The following is a 7,203-nucleotide window of genomic DNA, read 5'->3' on the forward strand; positions in this document are numbered from 1 at the left end:
GGCCCCAGGATGTATGAAGCCCGCAGGGGCTGGTCCCACCTGTGGCCAGGGTGCCCCTGGCCATCCTTTTTGGCTCTCATTGTTCTCCCCTCCCCCTGCATGGCTACTGCCAAGGTTCCCTGTTCCCATAGCGGCTCCACCCTTGCGCCAAGCTCTCCTTTCATCCATACCAGCTTGCATGCACAGCTTAGGAAACTTAATTCACATTAAATAAAATGGAAAAGCTGAGTACCTTCACAGATAACACCAGCATCTTCCTTGTGGTAGCAGTCGTGCGTGCCCACCCCTCTGTGAGAGCACTGCTCCAGGGAGGATTCGTCCCCTGCGCACGCCACATTGTCCAGGAGAATACCTCCTGTGCCTTCCCCAAAAAAGGCTTCGATTTTGGCTGAGACGGCCTCTCCACAGCCCAGCTGCCTGCACACAACTGTGGCATCCCTCATGTCCCAGTCATCATCACAGACGGTTGCCCAGCTCCCGTTGTGAAAGACTTCGAGGCGTCCCGAGCACGTGTCCTCTCCATTCACCAGTCTCAGGGACATGTCTTGGAGAAGAAGAGGGAAACACGTAGGTGCTCAGCAGCCTGAGAAATGGGCTTTCCAGGTGCATTCATCAAATTGCAAAAGCCAACTTTGTTGTGTTGCACAGAAAGTGGCAAAACCGTGAAATTAATCTTATCGTAAGAAGCCACATTGTGTCAGTCCATCAGCTATCACAAATCCTTATTCTCATAGTGTGCCATATACACCTGGGAGCAAATATAAAGATTTTCTTTCTCCTACAGGCTTTGATGTATACATCGGTAGCTAACATAACCATTCCTATTGATACCAGTATTCTTTAACAACAAAACTCTTAGATAAACCTCAAGTGTGTCAGAAACTCATCTTACACACATCTCCTCGCTTTGAAATTTTTACCTATACAATTTTTGCCTTCCTACCCATCCTTAAGTTACTATATAAAATACATCATCTGTGAAAGCTTTGCAAGACCCATTAAGTGAGTACTCACCAGCTGGAACGGGCTCTGTTGTGACTGTGGGAGTAACTGGCTCTAGAAAAGGAAACAGAAAAGTGAATTTCTGGTTTTACTACAGAGGATGCTTAATAATGTTCTTCAGTTACTACTTGAAAAAAAGAAAGTAGTAGTGATATAAAACAACCCATTCATCTCTGGAAGCATCACCACCAAAAAGGAGAAGGCTGCAAACCCTTTTTTAAATGTCAGGTGTTAATGGTTGCTGTTACCTTGCAGCTCTAATCTTTAATTGTTTTAGGTGTGGGAAAGAGACACATGTCTGCTTGGGTTGTATGTTTTAACTCTTCTTGAGGTCTTTACTAAAAATCCTAACTCTATTAAAAATGTCCTTTGATTTTTTTCCCCAGGGAAAAGTATCGCTAGGATAAGTTTTAAACCAGCATTCTTTGTGCCAGGTTTCATCCACAACACTTTTCAGCCAATTACATTTCACCTCGGTCATTTAAGGCTTGTAGAGTGCCCACCAAGTGGATGAGCTTTGCCCATGGACCACCAGTAGCCACAGCACTGGCCCCACAGAAGCTGCGGAGACTTGGGCTCTCCAACTGCACACGGGTTCCCAGTCAGAATACAGAATTGCTGGAAAATTGGGAACTGATATGGAAAAATCTTAATGGAAGTTACTAAAAATAATTTCCTACTAAATACAAGAAAAGGAGATTTTATTTACTCGTCATGTTTCCTAATTTAGGAGAAATCAGGACTAGGAGGACTGAAATAGTCATGATGTAAAATTATGATTCAAATAGTAATGTATAAAGCAGGTGACAGACTCAGAAATGGCATCAGATGAGATTGACAATGATATTCCAGGTAGCCAAAGGATCTGAGAACTAAAATAAAAAACTAAAACACAAACCTGTGTGAATAAGCTGCATGGGTTAACAAAAGGAAAAAATGTGGTGAAGCACAGCAATTCTCATAGGTCTTGGTTTCACGCCTGAGACCATTCCACTGATGGAAACAAGTTGTGCATCAAAGTCATAGCTTGAAGGTAAGATTGCGTGTCTCACGAAGCAATAGTTTACGAGAGCTGTGCTAGCGTACCTGCGCAAATGACGCTGGCATCCTCTTTGTGTTGGCAGTTATGGACAGCAATCCCTCTGTGGGTGCACTCCCACAGGTTGTCTTCATCCCCTCTGCACTGCACATCATCGAGGAGGATGTTCCCAGAGCCTGGACCAAACTGGGCTTCAGACACTGCCAGCAGAGCTTCTCCGCACCCCAGCATCCTGCACACCACCTCGGCGTCCGCCAGCTCCCAGCCGTCGTCGCAGACCGTTCCCCAGCTGCTGTTGTGATAGAGTTCGACGCGGCCTGAGCACCTGCCGTCGCCATCTGCCAGTCGCAGGGACAGAGTGGAGGTATCTGCTGTGGAGAACAAGTCCGCGTCACCCATCAGTGGTGTTTACCCGAGGCGGTGGCACAGCCTGTCTCCAGGCCAAGTATCACCCCAGCGAAGACAGGAGCAGGTAGCCCGCAAGGTAGGCCCCAAGGTAGGTTCTGCCCTGAATTTCGGCACTGTTGTAGGACATTATAAATGCTCCAACCTGCTGGAGCTGGACTACTGCATCCAGCTCTGGAGTCCTCAACATAAGAAAGACATGGACCTGCTGTAGCGTGTCCAGAGGAGAGCCACGAGGATGATCCGAGGGCTGGAGCACCTCTCCTATGAGGAGAGGCTGAGAGAGTTGGGGCTGTTCAGCCTGGAGAAGAGAAGGCTCCGGGGAGATCTTATTGCGTCCTTCCAGTACCTAAAGGGGGCCTACAGGAGAGCTGGGGAAGGACTTTTTACTGGGGCATGGAGTGACAGGACAAGGGGGAACAGCTTTAAACTGGAAGAGGGCAGGTTTAGATTAAACATTAGGAAGAAGTTTTTCACTTTGAGGGTGGTGAGGTGCTGGAACAAGTTGCCCAAAGAGGTTGTTGAGGCCCCATCCCTGGAAGTGTTCAAGGCCAGGCTGGATGTGGCCCTAGGCAACGTGGTCTAGTGGGAGATGTCCCTGCCCATGGCAGGGGGGTTGGAACTCGATGATCTTCAAGGTCCTCTCCAACCTAAACCATTCAATGATTCTAACCCGTCCTTCCACATGCAACACTCAATGGGCATGGACTTAGTCCTCATCCACAATGTGCTGATCTCTGGGGAAAATGATCCTTACCCGTGCAGCTTGCCACCACCTCTCGCAACAGAAGGAAGGTTTTCTACATTCTCTTTACCATCACTCTCATCTATATTGTAGTGCTGTCTAAAGGATGACCACAAATACCCAGAGCCAACCTTTTCCTGGCATACCTTGCAATCTAAGGGATATGGTTTGGGGTTCTTGGTGTTTTTTATTTCCTTTAAATAATGCCTGGTTCAGCTTCTTTTCCCATCCTTGTTAACTCTCTGGCATAACAGATGGTTGGCACAGCATCATTTCCCCAGAATAGTAGCAGAGCTATTTCCACAGACCAGGCTCATTTCTGAGAGCTGGGTACTTTCGGAATACTCCACACATTTATCTCACTTTCAGAGGGAAAAGCTTTTAGAGATCTGAAGTTCCAAATTAGTTTTATGGGCCTGGAGTGTATTTTTCTTTCAGAGAAAGAAATCAGAGACATCGCCAACAACATAATTGAGCTCCTCCGAGTTTGTGGCCACCATAAACTGTACCAAGTATACACACCTGTCTTACTCCTTGGTGGGTTGGTGATTACGAGGTTTTGATTTTGGGACATTTTGCTGTCACCTGGCAGCCATTTGTAACCAACTAATGCACATCCATTCAGAATGAGGGCTGTGCTTCCTAGGACTCTCTGTCCCCTTAATTCCTTTTTGCTGACCATGATCAAAGCTCCTTCCATCCGAGTACCACGAGTATCATTTACTTCTGCAAAAGTTGGCTGCAAAGAAATGTCAGCAGCAATGTGCTTGGCCCACTTCCCAAGATCAAGGTCTAAACTTCTACAAGACTGCCAAATATGATTTCAGGGTGAAAAAAAATATAACTGAGACAAAAGATAATTAACCTGTTGATCCAGGCATTGAGTATTCACCAGTGATGGTGAAAGGTGTCAAATAAAAAGTTGAAGAACTGGACTACATTAGCTATCTAAATCCAGGTGGGAATAGTGAGAAAGAGGCAGATAAAAAATTCTATATCCAGACCCAGATCTTGACTTAAATTACAGGCAGAAATAAATTTGTTGTGGTTCAGCTGATATTAAAAATGGTTTTACTGGGAGGGAGGCGTCTTTCCTATTAAAGTTTCTAAGCAGATGAAATATTTACTTCATCTGAAATATGAACATAATTCTGAAATTTTTGGGGGTACTTTTTCAGAAGATAAAGGGCTGATTAAATAACAGTCCCAAGAACCTTTAATGTATTCTTGTGGGGGTGTCTACAGGCAGCTGAAAGGCAAATTTTTACTTTCAGCAAATTAATAAAAGGAAATAATCAATATTTGTATCTCTTCAAAGTCAATGTTTTATACTTAGTTAACTGCAGAATATAATCAAAGGAAAACACTGGGTTTTCCTGAGCTTTTAGCCCAAAGAACAGTTTACCTACAGTTTGAACAAATGAAAGTAATGATATTATTAGTTAGAACTATAGAGGAGCCCCTTTTTTCCCTCTAACCATTGAACAGCATCCCTATTATGTGTAAATAAGATGAAATGGTTTGCTCAAATACTTGGTTGGGTAGACATAGGCAAACCACTTAATAGTTACAAGCCCATGGGTCCATAGTAATGAGGGTATTTTTAGGAAGCTATACACACCCCATGCATTAAGTTCCTTAAGCCTGCATAATAGTCAACAGATCACTCATTTAAGAAATTCTGAAAGCCAAGCAAATAAAAGTAAATCTTGAGGGACCACATTCATTCCTCATTTTCACTGATGTGTGCGAAGAAGTGCAAACTTCTGTCATTCAGCTGGAACAGAGCCCAGGCTGAATATGTAAGGCAAGCAGCAAAATCTGATCAAAGCTCTGTAAGACACGCTTCAAAGTAGGAAAGTTTTCATTTCTCTCCTTTTGAAAGTGAAATGACAGGCAGGAAATAGCTAGAAAAACACTGACTGAAATCTCTCATTCACTGTGCTGAAGATTTGTCTGTTCATGTCTAAGCTGTTTGTAGAAATTAGGGTGGATAGACCCTAGATCTCCAACACGAAAATATTGTTTGAAATGAGGTTAATGGGTGGAGCAGTGAGCAAATCTGTATCACACATTATACTTTCTGGTGCTGCTGCCACTGGCATTGAGTCACAGCTCTGAACTTCTGACAGCATAGATAAGGCTGTAGGAGACAAGCGGTGTTAAAAAAAGGTTGTGAAGAGAGGAATTATCAGTTGCCTTGGTAATTGTTTATCATCTTATGCAGCATCTTGGACTAACAGATGGTATGGGTGTTAAACAGCCAGCCACAGCTCCCGTACCCCGATGAGACCCTCAGCCCTGGTCTCTGAAACGGGAACAGCACAGACAGAGCGGCAGAAGGAAAGGCAAGATCTGTGCGCTCTCTGGAGGCCACGATGAGAATTCAAAATGATCTTCATAACCTCAGTAAATGTCAAAAATCAGCAAGCTGAGACTCGATAAAGATGGGTGGAATGGGCTGCTCACTGGAAAGAGAAAGCCAATGCACAAAGGCAAAATCATCCTTTCAGCTGGCACAGGAGGACTGCGGAAAAACTGGAAGTTGGTGATGTTAATGCTGCAGTAAGCCAGTCCAGTCTCAGTCTTGCTCTCAGAGTGATACACGGGAGCTACTTGTCCTCTTTGGTGCCAAAGAGACTTCAGCTGCTCAGTTGGTGATTGCACATTTAAGAAAGATAGAGATAATGGGGAGAGCTTGGATGGATGAGTCAAGAATATAATAGGCTTGAAAATCATGAGCTCTGAGGAAAGCTTTAAAGAGCTGAATTTAGTTTATACGTGAAGTGTCTTTCACTATTCTGAAGAGGGCTCTAAAGAGGATGGCCACCAGTTCCTCTGATCCCTGGAGTCTGCAGAGAGCTAAACCAGCAACTGTAGGCACTACAGAAAATATCCATCAATAAAAGAACTTTGAATATAATGTCCAACACATTTTTTTGTGTGTGTCTTGAAAATATCCATCAAGTTCAGAGGCAAAGTACACATAGTCATCTCCCTGATGGAGATTTGGATAGGAGTTTAAAGACTTTCTGCTTCATTACAAAAGGAGGTAGGACAGTATGGATTGGGCAGGAAGGTCCCAGCTCAGATGATGGCTGATGCAAAATTGCCCTATCTGGTGAAATTCTGGTTTTAAGATTTTTTAATACCTAAGAAATGATTTCATAGATTCATTAAAACAGCTCATTCATTGATAATTTGCAAGTTGCCTTAAAAAATAGGTGCCAGAATAGGACTTGCCCCAACAAAGAGAACGGAGAAATGGTGGGACAGCACAGACAGAGCAGCACGATCAGCGCTGAAGAAGGGCTGGACCAAAGCAGCGTGTAAGTTAACTTCCCCTCCGCAGGGGGGGCCACTAAGAGGTGTTGAGGAGGAGTATATAAATGGGACATGCACGCAAGGTATGCTCACGTTTGTCTTTTTTCCACCTCCTGTTTGCAGCTCAGGGGCTTTCTGAGCTCCAGATGGTACCTTGCATGGTGATGCAGGACAGGGACAAGGTGCACAGATTGTATCTGGCTGTTCCTTACCATCCCTCAGCGTAGAGAGCGGTGCTGGAGTTGTTACCGGCTCAGTGCTGTCGGTGACTGGGGCAGATGTGATCGAGTCATCTGTTTCTGTGACAGAACAATTTGTTGAAGCTTTGAGGGAAAAAGCCAATAGGAACAATGAACAATAATGGCCAGACATGAATGGGAAACAGAATCAAATTTTTGGTTAAAACATTCTGGATTTGTCATTTTGCTAGAAAAGTATGAAAATACGGGAAGATTAGTTTCAGAGAACAAAAATGGAGTTATCCCTCTTACTTCTACCTGAGTCTCTATCACCACATACTACCACGATAAATAAATATTTAAAATTTGGATTTTTAAGCTTCTTGGCTACTGGAAAATGAAGCAATGTGCTCTTAGCTCTCTTCACTAAAACTTCACTGCATACATTTTCCATAGCATATGGCTTTTCCTCAGCTCACTTAGACTCAAAACTGATTTGGCAACCATAA

General features: G+C 44.0%; 1 pseudogene; it reads right to left on the bottom strand.

The window, feature by feature from the left end:
• Positions 1 to 7,203, bottom strand: part of LOC104293274 — an 81,684-nt pseudogene that overhangs the window by 21,232 nt on the left and 53,249 nt on the right.

This window comes from Charadrius vociferus, unplaced genomic scaffold (assembly GCF_000708025.1).
Source record: "Charadrius vociferus isolate BGI_N301 unplaced genomic scaffold, ASM70802v2 scaffold38, whole genome shotgun sequence".
NCBI lineage: Eukaryota > Metazoa > Chordata > Aves > Charadriiformes > Charadriidae > Charadrius > Charadrius vociferus.